A 14,772-nucleotide genomic window follows, 5' to 3' on the forward strand; every position below is an offset into this window, starting at 1 on the left:
TCCAGCCAGAATCCTCTTCTCTCTGCACTCAGTTCCTGGGTGCTCCTGCCCCACTCAGAGCTGCTTGTCAGCCACCAGTGCTGGAGCCTCCTCAGCAGGGCATCATTTCCCTTGTCAGGGGGTGTTTTGTTCCTTCCTTGGGAAGAGGCCATAGCACAGCAAGGGTTAAACTGCAGTCTCTCTTCTCACTCAGTTGGACTGGGAGCAATGCACACCATCAAAATGTAAGTCAGAAAGGAATCTGAAGAGCAAGGAGTGTGTTCATATAGTTTCTTCTTTTAAAAAGTTCACCCATTTTTCTAGGGCTGATTTATTGCTTTTCAACCCATTGAACCATGCTAAAACCTAAATTCAGCATGAATTTATGAGGATGGGAACATACCTCCTTCAATTTTCAAGATTTTAAACATCAGTACCTCAGTGTTTTGTAATATAAAAAAACCCTACATGATATGGTATTATATCTATGTGTAATGTAACTATATAACAGAGTTTAAATATAGTCTACTTTTAAATTTAATGCTTTAAAATTATTTTTAATTTTGTGTAGAAAAATTAATTCTGTACATATGTAAACTGAGATAATTGCTTCAAATTATTAAATTATCTTTCAAGAGGTGTGCTTTTATTTATGCTTTTATCATAATTACATTAGTGTCAGTGTGAGCTACTTTGAATTAAAAATTCTAGATCATTGTTTAAGTAATTTTTAACTAATTTTTTTAGAGAAAGCTATAAGAGGTTATCTATGTTGCCTCAACATGCAGCAAGAGATGAGAAGTAAATTTCAGATGCATTTATTAGATTAAAAAAGAAGTTAATTTCCTATTTTGATTGCATTCTTCATGTTTCCTGGAAAAGCCACATGATAAAAATTGTACTGAATGAAAGATCCTATCCCATTAATGTTTCAATGCAAAATATTTCATGGTACTCTTGAACAACTCTGATACTTATATTGACAATATAAAACACACATTTAAATACATTTGAATTAAACACAGGTAGAGTCACAATTTGAGTCATCTGCACTTTACCAGTTCTAATTAATAAATTTGGGAAACTTTCTTTGCTTCTTGCCCAACCTTTCCTGTAGTGGGGGTCTCCTGTTTTCTTTATGACAGAGCTAAGAGGTTGTGACTGCCAGGAAAATGTACAACTGATCCATATTTTTCAGATCCTGATAAAGGCTGGGTTTGATGGGTCTATGGGCAGTCAGGGGAACCTGCTCTGTCTGGCACTGCAAGCAGCACGTGTTGGCTTTACCAGCCTGGCCAATTATCTGCATTTAGGGCACACCTGCCCAACTTCTGCCATCGGAGCCAGGGCCTGTCTGGGGCTGTCACCAGCAAGAAATCTGGGCATCCTGGGCGGCCCCAGCCTCACTGCTCACTCAGTGCAGAGCCCTTTGTTTGCACTGAATGTGTCAGCAGAGCTGAGCTGGGGATCAATTAGTGCTGCTGCTCTGACAATTTGTTAAAAGCAATTCAGTCACACACATACAGTCACACGTGTGCTTTAGAGAACTGTACTGACAGTTTTGGGTTTAGCAGTTGATGAGTTAGGGGGCAAGAAATAAAGAGGGTCCCTGTTCACAGCCTCTGGGATTCACTGCTAGCATGGTCTTTTTTCCAATAGTGCATTCTGGTATAATAACTACTCTTGTGGTAGTTATTTTTAATTGTAAGATATCTAAAGTGTGAGGTATTTTAGGACCACAAAATAGTATTAGCTAAAGCTTAGCAAGCTGAACTTCTGATTTGTTATCTTGCTTTTATTTTCCCCTGAACCCAATTCTGCAGTGTTATCTCAGCAGTCCAATACCTGAGTCGGGCTCCTGGTTTTTTTTTCAAGTGGTGCCTTTCTGACATTGTGACAAGTAATCTGTGGAAAATGTGGAACTGATAAAAGAAAAAGAAATTGTTTACAGGTAAGCCTGCTTCATCCTTGCTCTTTCACCAGAACAAACAAAATTGCTTTGTGAGCTTGAGCAAGAATATTTGTTTTTCAGTTCCTGAAAAGTAGATCTAAAACAAAATAGGACTCACTGAAATAAGCTCACATTGTTACAAGAGAAATGGGATATGTACTATACTATCATACACTTCTTCATTAGCAGCAACTGTTAATTAATCCCTCAGAGCCGAGGAGTCTGATGAAGACCTTTGGATTTGGCATGCTGCTAATAAGAAAGGCACAACACTTGTCTGTATTCCATGGTTTGGTTCCAAATTTCCTGTCCTAGTCTGTTGCCTGGATAGCTTCCCAAATCTTCCTTTTCCAGCCAAATTTAGGAAAAAATAATTAACAAGCAACGTTTCACGTAATCTAAATTTTTAAATGTTCAGATGTTTCCAATCCATCTGCTAGTCCAGGTCCTTTTACAGAAGTAGTGTGAACAGTTTAAGGAAAATTGTCCTTAGATTGTACCATCTGGAGGTAACTGTCTCAAGGCTGAGCCACATGGATAGGTCATGGATTTTTTCTCACCTACTGTCTTTTCAAAGGCAGCCCAGCTCAAAAAGCCTTGATTTTTTTTGGATTAACTGAGCTCCCTGTGCACAGGAGATGAATAGCAATTAAACGACCCTTAATAGGTTTGGATTGCAATTAAAACCACACTTGACTGTGACCATGTGGCTGTTTCTCACAAACTAACCAGCAAAGCTTAGCTTAAGTAGCTGAGCCCTCAGATACTCTGGTGGTGATGTGGTTTTCTGGCTCTGGTAGACATTAGTGTTGCAGCTGGACATTGGAAAAGCTGTCATTTCCTGTCAAGTGGTGTCCCATCCACGTTCATCCACTGCTGCCTGCTGGGTCCTGGCCTTTCTAAAGACATCTTGAACAAAAATTCTATTTTGTTACTGTCTTCTTGGGGCAGTGGAAGTTACAATCTATTGCTTAGGACTTGTATCTTTAGGGCATGACAGGCTTGCACAGAGCTGAAAGAAACACTGCCCCTAATGATGCACTGATACTCATGTGCCATTGGAGGTGGTGTTTTTCCAGCCCCATTTCTGACCCCGTGACTTCCACCACAAACATCCTTTGTTTATCAGGCAAAAAGTTCTTAGGCTTCCACAGTCCTTGTTTTCATTTTATCTGCTGCTTTGTCCTTCTGCACCTCTCTGGGGACTGATGTGAGTTGTCACAGCAAAGGCTGCCTTATTTTTCATTTTCTGTTGCATAAATGTCAGTGAGGAGAACCCTTACAGGAGAACCCTGTGCCTTAGCAGGGATCTGCATCAGGAGCCTGCTGCGAGCTGGAGTGGCTGGCCCAGGGCAGGACCTGGCAAAGGAACATTGCCAGCCTACTTTTAGGCTAACACATATTGTTTTGCCCAAGAGGGCAAAAGAGGACGATACTTTCTATTGCTTTTTTTTTTGTTGTTGTTGTTTCCTTTAGCTGATTTATTCTAGAAATTTGATCCATTCAAAAGAAAAAAAAAATTAGACAAAGAGAATTCCTTTGGAGCTAACCAATGGTATTCTAGTTCTAACAAAAAAATGACTGCTTGTGGACTGTTGAAAGCAAATAATTTATTCATTGAATGTAGTGCTTTCATGTTTCCTAGTTGCCAGTAAACAGATGATGACAATAAAATCCAGAAATGTGTAAGCGGCTCATATGCAAATCAGTAGAAGAGTATTTGTATGGATAAACAACAACTCAGAGATTAATCTGGCCATTAACTTTATGGTGCAGGTCTGTATGTGTGTTTTATAGCCTCAGTTATTGTGATTTGTACTACTGCGATAGGTACCTCATATTATTTTTATGAGGAGATAAGTGTTAGTTTTAGGAGCAGGACCAATCAAACTTGGATGCCAGAAAAATGTGCTGAAAACCTAGCAATTGCTAAAAACCGTTCATGTGCCAAAATTGCTTTTTGAACTATGTCTAAAATAATGTGCCTCATTTAAGTTTTAAGTGATTTGGAGTATTAAATTCTTAATTTATATCAAAATTACTTCAGCACCTGGTATAAATGCAGTGTTTAACACTGCTGTTAACAATCAGAGAAGTGTGTTCTTACTGGTGGCATGGTTGATGGGGCTTCTATTACTGAGACTTTTTAAAGAACTGTTGGGATAAAAGCTGTGGGGAATGATTTAAATGTGGGTGATCTTGCTTTAGCACAGAGGGTTGGCCTTGGGAGGTCTCTGTTTTCTGGGAGTCCCTCTGCAGACAGTAGATTTGTCTCCAGTGGCTCAAGTGATGGACAGCCTGGAAGTGATGGGCCAAGCAAACCATGTTGAAATTATTAGCAGCAAACTCAGCCTGCAGGGTCCAGTTTGGCATGGGATGTGCAGGATGACTGCAGATTACTCAGCCAGAACAAAAGCTGGGCCCCACTCTAGGGAATTCAGTCTTATTCACATGTCTTTTGCAAAGCTCTTGATGAACAATTCAACCCTAAAAAAAAAAAAAAAAAAGTCATGACCAATAAAATAGGAATAGGATGTGTTTTGCATGTAAAGTAATAACTGATTGTACATTATTCTTTGAAGATAAATTGCAATCAAATAAAAAACTACTGCCCTTTTAATAACTATTTTTCTTATGCTGCTATGTACATTTAATACCAATCTATTATGCTATGAAATATGCATATGGAACTAAATATGTTGACCAGGATTTCTCAAAAGAGCAATTTTCTACAGAGTACTTCAAAAATTCATCCTGAAATTATTTTGCTGCTCCTGGCTTGGAAAAAGGGACAGACTTTTTATTTTATACAAGATTAATGTGTAGTCGGAAGAGAGTGCTTATATTGGGATCATTCTTCACAAGTAAAAGGCTGAGCTTGTTTCACAGTGATTGCCTTTGTTTGATAAATAGTTTGTGGTTGAAATGGAATACGTAAACATTTAGGGACATAAATAACTCAGTCATGGTAATGACTTGTAGACAGTGATATATCAATGCCATTATGGAAATTTGTGTTCAGCACTATAAACAAAAGCTAAACCATATAAAATGGGAGGATGTTTCTATATAAGGACTCCAGGAAGCAAAAGTTTTTTCTGTGTATGCTGCACATTAGCCCAGATTTTCTAAAGTGAAGAACAATGAACAAAACTTGTTCTGCAAATCTGTGTAGTCACTCAGTGCAGACCTAGCCTGAGGCTGCTCTGAGTATTGCTGCAAGAGTACAGAATAGGGATAAGTCTTTAATATATAAACAATATCAGACTGGCAAAGAACTGTCCCAGGTAAATAGGGCAATAGGTGGTATCAGCTTAGTGCAAAGAGATCCCTTGAGCATCTTGTGCTTTGAGCTGACCTGGCCTAGCTTTGTGCAGGTGAAGCAAAACTGGGCAAAACTACAGAGATGATCTCACGTTTCTGACAAAGAATGGTGCTGCTCTCAGGCTGGGGAGGTGGGAAGGAGCTGGAGCTCCTTTGTGAAAAATGTGCTGCCGGCCAGAGATGACACTGTTTGGTGACCCTGCCTTTTAACATTTGCTTCTGGTCCTTGATTTTGTTAGAAATTTTAGCATGGCTGTGTTTATTTGTTTATGTTGTGGGTGGAAATGTATGTAATGTCTTTAAACATGTGTTACCATCTGGAAGCAGAGATGAGAGCCAAAAAACACAGCCTGCTCTCTTAAAAACTCCACCCAGGGCTTTTCAAATCATATCAAGACTTCCTGATTTATAGGATATGCAGTTACTGAATATTGTGAAGCACATGGAGCCTGAGAAATGATGAACTTTAGAGTAGATTTTATAGCTTCTCCAGGGACTCTGAAAATAAAATGGCCCCTCTACCCTGTTCAGCTATGGCATGCACTGTGTTCAGACAAGTATTGCTGACTAAGTGTGACTTCCAAATATTATTGTTATGCTTGTGATGTACTTTCACATTTCCAAGAGCCACTGAGGGCTCTTTTTCTTGTCAGCAAAACTTCTCCACTTCTCAATCAAAAATTAACAGGAACCTTACTGACATAAATGTCCTCCTGAAGAAAGAATTTCCCCCTTTCTGTCTGAGAATACTTTTGTCAGAGTATATGAAGCACCTTAAGAAAAAAATCACAACTCTTCTATTAAAAAGGAAAGCTACAAGACATTAGGAAGAAAGAAACATTTATTTCAGCTTCTTTTAAAAATTATGTCTGCATTGTTCACCAGGTAGTGTATATATATACTATATTTGGAGCATCCAAAAGCCAAAGAAAAGATAAAGACTACTATACTTTAGAGATTATATTATCTCTAATATGATTATATTATATATTATAGACTATTAATATTATATTATTATATATTTTAGAATAGTACATTGCTCAAATAACACTGCCTGCAATGAGTCACTGTGGTGACTTTTGACACACCAGATCTCAAGCAGATTATATAGAAGACTAGATCTCTTCAGGTTTATAGGTCTATTTTTGTGTGAAGCAGAGGAATATATCTTTACTTTTCTGTAAAAGTAATTTTTAATTTCAGATGATTGCTAATTTATTAATTTGTTATCTTACCTTTTCTCTCCAGTGAAAGCAGTGTGTGTTCACCTTCCAAATATAACCAACCAGGTATTGGAGGAGGCTCTGGAGGACATATGTACACAGCATTCTTCAGGAACTTGTGGTCTTTTTCCTCATGTGCCTTTAATTTTGATATCTGAAGTAATGAGCAGCTTGGAGTTCAAACAGCCAATTTCATTTGCTCTCCCTGCCTACACTGTTTGCACAAAAATTCTTTCTTTTTTTCCCACACTTGTGATAACCTCAACCCTGCATGAGCATAGGGAACTGTGAAAAAGCTGCTTCAAAGAAAAAATTAAAAGCCGAGCTAAACAATTCTGACTAATGTTTATTTATTGCACATTTCCTCCCTGCAAGGGAGCAGAATGATGGTGTCAGCCAGAGAAAGCACATCATGGGGATGGGGACTGGGATGTGACATGTCTTGGTGGCAATACATGTTACACAAAAATTTACCATCCTTCAAATTTACCAAATGGCAGCCTCTGTTTTCCTCTAGGATTCATGCCAAAGCCTGTGCAGCAGCACAGCCCGAGTTATGTGAACATGAATGTGAACATTCATGGTAGAGATGGGAAGGTGAAGTCACAGCACTCCTACCATGGCTGGGGTTCCACACTGCAGGGTTTGGAGACCACTGATTCTCAGCCAGCTACAAAATCAAATATAAACCCCTAAACGGCCCTGAGGCTATCTCAGTTGGTTTGAGCATGAAGGTCACAATGCCAAGGTCATGGGTTTAATCCCTGTGCAGGCCAATTATTTAGGAGTTGGACTTGATGATCTTTGTGGGTCCCATTCAACTCAGAATATTCTGTGTTTCTGTGAATGTTCAATGTTTGAATCAGGTTTGACAGCATTTAAATGCAATTTTACTTATATTACTAAATATGATTTTTTCACTGACCATATTTATATTTCCATATTAATTGAGTATATAAATATTTTCAATGTAGTAATCATTACAAGACCTCACAGAAAAGGGCAATTTATTTTTATTTTACAGCTGGACAGTCAAAGACAAGAGGCTGCTTGTCCCAGGTGACAGAGGATGCCTGTGTGGTCTTCCATGTCCATGAAAGGATTAAGCTTGTTGAACCATGTGGATGTAAGGCAGGTCAGAATAGAAATGCTGAATTATCCAGGAGGATTTAGCCTTTCAGCAAGGAGGAGCCTTTTCAGCACAGCACCAGGCTGGTATCTTCAGCTGAGTTTGAGCATGAGCTGTGTTTGTGAGCAGAGCCCCTCTGTTACCACCGTTAAACTTTTCTGTGCCCAGACTCTGAAAATCTGTGTAATCCCAGGCTCCTCCAGATCCCAGCTGTGGAATTATCCATAATCACCTAGAGAAGATGTGCCTGCATCTTCATTTTGCATTGCCTGTGTCTGCTGTGGTCTAAAATGTAGGTAGCGCAGAGCTGGGACAGTCTTGTTCTGTGCACTGCAGGCACAAGGAAACCCAGCCTCACCAGGGGACTCCCAGACCTGCTGGACCTCTTGGCACAACACACAGCTCAGAGACAAAACCAAAAATCTACATTTTGATTGTTTTTAACATTATTTTTTACATTTAGATTATTTTTCAGGAGTGAGAGGTGACCCATTCTGAGCAAGAAAAGTAATAATTTATTTTCTAGGGTAACTCCCTTTTGGTTTCAAGGGACAGAGGCTTAACACTGAATGATATAGCAAGGCTGTAGGAATGAAAGCAGGAGCTACAAAAGTTGAAAAGCGTTGGAGAGAAAACAAAGTGAAGCCTCCCAGACCTCAGCTAAAATATTTAAGTTCCAGCATGTTACCAAGAGATGAAATGCAGCAGATCACTGCACAGAAGAACTCTACTAAATGAAATTATACAGTGCAGCAGTCAAAAACACATGGGGCAAGAGCTGAGCAGAAGTGAAAGTAATTTTGCTCTGTGCCTGCTGCCCATGATGGAGATTATTGCTGCATGCAACCACACATGGGCAACCGAGCAACAAGACCACATCTCCTGTGTAAGTAACTACAGAGTGCAAGGGACATGGAGCAATTTTGAAAACTTTCTTGTTCAGCAGTGGTGGCTGCCAAAGGGACATTTTCCTCCAGGATGAAGAAGAGACCTTCACTCATTGTCCAGGGAAGTGGCAAAGAGCCCAGCAGGGAGTTGACATCACTGTGCCTGCTTTTGGAGCAGTCCCATCAGCTCCAAGCTTTTCTTATTCAAAAACCTCCATTTGCATTTGTGGGAAGGTCCAGTACAAATGTTCTACATGGCTGCTCCCCTGCTTTTACTCTTTGTCCACTTGAGTACAGGGGTTTATTTCTGAGGTTAATGACAACTGATGGTGAGATTTCAACACATGCAAAGGCAGCAGCTAGTGCTGATTTAGGTGGTGAGGGTGCTGACAGCTGGGCAGCCACAGCAGCATGGCTGTCAGGATGGGCTCTTCTAAACCTAAAGCAGGAGGTGATTTTGAAGAATCCTCCTATATTCACTTTTCCTTTAACTGGCATCTACCCTTGGTAAATCTAGAAGTGCTATGTTGCTACACAGCCTTTCTATGTTTCCCTTTTCTGCTTTGCATTTTTCAGACCTAAAAGAAGCAGCCATTTTCTAAAAGTGATCTGAGCACCAGAAGCAGAGGCATGAGTTATGCAGGGAAGGGAGGATGAAATTTTTCTCCATAGGTTAATCACAGGTTTTAGAGAGTCCTTGTTCCCAAGAATGACAACCTCTGTATAAAAATGTGTTTTCATTCATGCTTTTCTTTTTGTAAAAATGTCATGAAATTTAATTACATCCCATTTGTGCTAATCATTTATATGGTGAAAATAACCATTGTGTCTCACCTATCAAGACAAGGAACTTGATATTGCTTTCTTTAGCCAACAGGGAGTTTGGCTTATTTTCCCCATTGCTCTTGTTGCAGAGATCTGATCATATTCCTGATGGATTTAAACCAGCAGGTGTGTGGTTTGGTTGTTCAATTCACACTCTGATTTTATAGTTTCTGTTAGATTAATAATGAATCTTTGAAGAAGCCCATCTGTTAAGCAGCACAGCCACAACTTCGAAGACTTTAATTTCTCTTGAATTGCAGTACTCTCAGCTGCACAATGAAAGTCATCTTTTGATCAGTCCACATCATTATAATTTCTCTGCCAAGCTTATTGTACTTACAAATGTTCTAATTCATATGCTTGTGGTGCTTAGGACCTGCATTACAGAGTAACCAGTGTGGGAGCATCACAGATTCATATTTAAGTTACAAAGAGGTGCAAGAGAATGGGTGAAAGTCCCCTCTTGTTCTCAGCCCTTTGCCTCATCCAGCTGGCAGAAGGGGCACCTGATAGATTTTTGCTAGGTCTGAGGAAAATGTGACATGAAATGTTTCATGAGGATGTACAAACATGTCAAGATAAAAAATTACAGAATTGCTGAAGCTGGAAGGGTGAGTATGCATTGCTGGCTCATGGTCATCTTGGTGCCCAGCAGCCCCTCTGCTCACACCCTTTTCTGCAGAGCTTTTCCATCCTGCTGGCCTCCAGCCAGATTTGGTACATGGGGATATTTCTCCCCAGGTAGAGGATTTTTTATTTCTCTTTATTAAATGTCATGAGATCTCTCCTGGCACATTTCTTCAGCCCCTTGAGCTCCCTTTGAACAGCAGCACAAACCAAATCACCGGGACCCAGCTTCCTTCCAGGCCTGTACCCCACAGGACTCTGACAAGCAGGTCCCTGAATGGGTCACAATGAGGAGCAGTCTTTCCTCTAGGTATACAAAGTCTTTGTTGCACGAGAAGTTTAGATTCAGCACTAGTTAGAAGTTCCCAAAATGCTACACAGCAGCTCCAGGCAATATCAATCACAACAGAGGTCTCGAGAAAGGAATTTTGTTACTGTTGTCATTGGATCTTCTTCTACAATCCTGACTGGTTTGTTCTGTCTCTTTTCAAGCAAATGTCAAACAATTCAATGTGTGAAGAACTTCTGACTCATGAGGTGAAGTCTGACTTCAGGCCAGGAGAAGAAACTGGGGAAAGTCTTACGTGGGAGTCTGTGCTTCCTTTCCTGGAGGAAAATTTGGGTTATTTGCACTATGTTGTAAAAGTGGAATCATAAAATAGGAAAATGGGCTTAGTTAGCATTCACATTGCTTTGACTATGCAGAGGTAAAGAGCAGAAAAAAATTCACTTGAGCACTTAGAGGAAGTCCATACATTTCCACATGACATTTTGTTTTTTTTATTTTCCTAAATAAATTAAAATAAGAGTAAGCCCCAAGTAAAGGAGATGGAAACATTTTGATGTAGTCTCCATTAGCTGTCTTAGTTGATAAGCAAGGTATTTATAGTTGTTTTGCTAAAAAAAAAAAATCACTTATTTTAATTTTTTTGCTGTGTTTTGTTTGTTTTATTGATATAAAAATCCCGGAAATCAATTATTTCTAAGCTTCTTACTTTTCTTCAAAAGCTGAGGATGGCTGAAAAAGAGATTTAGATATTTATGAAAATATCACAGCAATTTATTTTGTTTTACTTGGAAATATTAAAAAGCTCATGTGATATAGATCTAACTCACTTTGGGAGGGCTCAATTTTACTGTGAAAATACAGGACTTGGAAGGACAAAAGAAAATATGGATTTTCACAGATAAAAATTGCCGTGTTTCTAGTACAACTGAAGAAGACATGCAAGATGTGTATTAGCTGTTGAGTGTGATCAGCTTGCTAAAGAAAGCTGGCAAGCAAAGCACAGGAATGACAGCACCAGAGCTGGAAAAGAGATTTCTTCTCTGCTGTGCTCCTTGCCAATGCAGAAGAGCTGGATTGCACTTTGAGATCATTTACTGTATTATACAGTCTAATTTTTACTGAATATTCTTTTGCTTCTATTGGGAGAATGACTGACTAATGCCCATGTCACCACGACTTTTTTCCTGAAAAGTAATCTCTGTGTTTCTTTTCTTCTGTTACTTACGGTTGTATCGTTGAGGATTCATCTCCTTTGTTTAAATAGTTTAAGTCAACCCAGCTTTGCAGAGCCATTTATTTAGGGAGTTCTGCTTTATCAAATGAGTTAAGCATGGCTCTGCAGGTGATCCTTTTTACTGGTGTGAATCAGGGAAATCCTTCAAATCCCTCAGATTTCATCTCTGCCAAGTTAAATGCTAGCATTTTTCTTTCTTATTATCAAAATTCCTTTTCAAACAGCTCATTTAAAAAATAATTTGAAATGTAGGATTTCTCTATGTGCACATGAAAGATGTAATCTGTCCTGACAATACCCACATAAACAGTTACACAAGGTTAAACAAGTTTCTGTAATTGTATATTTTATAAAGGTTCATCCAAGATACTCCAGAAACACAAAGTAACTTTGCATACCTTGTGCTTTATCTTTTATTCTTTATAAGCCCTTTCTAAATGATACTTCTGCAAGTCTTTCCCCAATAATCGTGTACATCAGTACATATATTTTTTTTCTTTCTAACCCCATTCAAAGACGATATTTTCTCTCCTTTATGTTCTCATTCACATTTTGATATATAAATTGACTTCCACTACACACAGACACATGCACTGCTGACAATCTACTAGCCCAGCACCTTTTCTTATTCTGACTTTAGAAATCTTATTGTTGTGTTGTGATACTCTCTTTTCCTTCTTTTCTATTCTGTCTGTTGCGGTCATTTTCCTTTATCTACCAAGTATGAGACATTTCTATTTGCCTTACTTGAATTACCTGTTATACTCTGTATCCTGGTGGGAGGGCAGGGATTGGATATTTGATCACTGAGATTCCCTGACTTTTGCTCTAAGAAAAGAGAAACAGAGACACCAATACAGAACCCAGTAACCAGAGCCTAAAATCAGCTCTTTGGAGAGATGGGCCAAATTCTTCTAAGGAGTATCTGGCTAGGAGCTCAACATGCCAGAGACTTAGTTACCATACACAGGCTGAAAAATTAAGGTTTGGGGATTCTCTGTGCCTCACACTGCAGAACACTGGGCCCTGGGGTAGCAGGTAACTTTGTGAAGAGTGCTTGAAAGCCTGGGGCACTCAGAACACTGCCCACTGCACTTATGGGCTGCAGGAGCTCTGGGGCTCAAGGGCCAAATGCTGCAGGAAGGAGAGGTCAGCAGGGGCTGAGACACCCTGCAGTCTCTGGTCTGGACAAGTCCTGCAAGGTGAGCAAGGAGTCTTTGTCCTGTTACTTATTGCCCTCAGAGACAAAATGGTTCTTCTAGAAGTATTTTAAATATCTTTATGATATAATTTGTGTGGTTCTGTTGATCAGTTTAGGCAACAAAAAAAGAAAATTGTCAAATATTTGCTGAGAACAAGCTGTCTCTAAGTGTCACAACAGAAACCCAACAATGTGCTTTAGCAGAGCAGAACATTGTGCTACAATCTCACCTCAAAGACAGACTTGAAGGCCAACATTACAGCGTTCTCAAGATCGTGGGAAATGCAAGTTAAAAAGAGATGGGGTCATTTTCAGAGAGGATCTGCTTCTCTGGGCTATTTTTAGTCATAGTTCTCTTTTCCAGGGAATTGTGTTCTTTATGAAATGGGCTGCCCTCAGCAATATGTGTTGAGACTGGTGCTTGGATCCACACAGCCAGAGAGAATTGCCCTGGTTTTTGGTGTGGGTCATCAGCTGGTGAGAGACCAGCTTGGATCTCTGCTCTGAATTTCCACAGGTGTTTAAGAGAACAGGGGCATCAATGCTCAAAACCGACGTGAAGTTCTCATAAAACATAAAACTAGGTGTCAGATGCAAAAATTGTGGATTTTGCCATCCCTTCTTTGCTGCCATAATTTAAGGGTTTCTTTTGGAGCACTATTCTTCTATGGATATGGATATTGCTATGTATAGTGTTGCTGTCAGCCATTCAGCCATTTTTTTTCCCCAAAAAATAATATCTCAGGTCTGAGGGCTGAATGAATGGATGGACTTAAACAATTTAATTAAACCTCTTTCTGATGTTGGTGTTTGAAACTCTGCAGCATTCTGCAGCTAAACCATTAATGTTATAATGTTTATAATAGATTGAGCATCAAAAGTGTTTTGGGAACATAAAAGGAGCAAAAGCCATGTGGTTTATGTACCTGAAAGTTTGTAATTGGATCCAGCTGGACACAGATTATACTTGTGACTACTAAAAAAACAAAACAAAGAGCAACAGACAGGTCCTAGGATGGCAGAAGCCAGTGCAAATTCATAAAACCATAAATTACACTCTTTCCCTGAAAACCTGACTCATTTTTACCTTCAGTCAATGTCAAGGGACAAGGCTGATAGCAAAGCAAAAGGAACTTTCTGCCTTGATAACTTTTCTTTCCAATTGACCGATGTTTTCATATTGTCAGGCAATTTATTTTTTTTGTAAAATAGTCCAAAGTTCAGCAAATGTGAAACTCATTTAAACTCCACCACCTTCATTAGGAAAAGGCAAAGATCAAATTGATAGTGATGAAGGATTGATTCTATGCAACCACTATGAAATTGTAATTTGAAAAGTGGGCAATCTTGGGCAATGTATTGTGCTTTATTTCTCTTGTGTACACTTAATCAATAAGATGAAATCACTAGTTGTATTTTTTGCCAGCTTCCTTTAATTCCCATTTAGTAGCATTTAAGGAACTACTCTTCCAGGAACAGTTTTTCTCCTACTTTATAAAATTTGTTTTAAACCTTAACTTTTGCTGGGACACACCTATTTGCAGTGAAACTTAATGCCACCACCTCGTGGAAAAGGCTGTAACCTGGGTGTTTGCTAACACAGAATCCCTGGGTTCAGGGGGTTGGCTGAAAACCTTCAATTAACATAACAGCATACAGATGGCCTTCAATAAAGAGCAATGAAAGGGTTTGTGGTTCAAAAGCAATTTATGTCTGAAACTGTTGTCCTTGGCAACACACCTACACACTTTGTCTTTGGAATGTGCTACTGTTTTGTCTGCTGGAAAGAAAAAAAAAAAAAGATTATTTAATGAAAACAGAAGAAAAAATATACTATTATAAAGGAGAAGGGGAAGAATCTACATCAACACAACATTTCACTATTTTCAATAATCCTGATCAAGACTTATCACAGAAGGATCTGCTATGTTTTAACTCTGTATAGATGTTCTATCTTGAGAAAAGAGGATAAAAAATGGGTCTTTAAATAACATCCCCACAGGATGTTATTTGAGGTGCTTCTAGATATCCTTTACCTCTTTTAAGATGGAAATTTAAAGCCTCTTTCCTCAGTTTATAATTGTAGAGCTGTCAATTTTCCTT

At 39.1% G+C, this 14,772-nt stretch overlaps 1 long non-coding RNA gene across 1 annotated transcript; it reads left to right on the plus strand.

Annotated features, from left to right (window-relative positions):
- LOC128806652 (uncharacterized) lies at positions 1-6,769 on the plus strand. Its single transcript, XR_008436897.1, has 3 exons — positions 1-224; positions 1,803-1,930; positions 6,503-6,769. It is a non-coding gene; the product is annotated as an uncharacterized LOC128806652 (long non-coding RNA).
- The last annotated feature ends 8,003 nt before the right edge of the window (positions 6,770-14,772 follow it).

Source organism: Vidua macroura, chromosome 4, assembly GCF_024509145.1.
Source record: "Vidua macroura isolate BioBank_ID:100142 chromosome 4, ASM2450914v1, whole genome shotgun sequence".
NCBI lineage: Eukaryota > Metazoa > Chordata > Aves > Passeriformes > Viduidae > Vidua > Vidua macroura.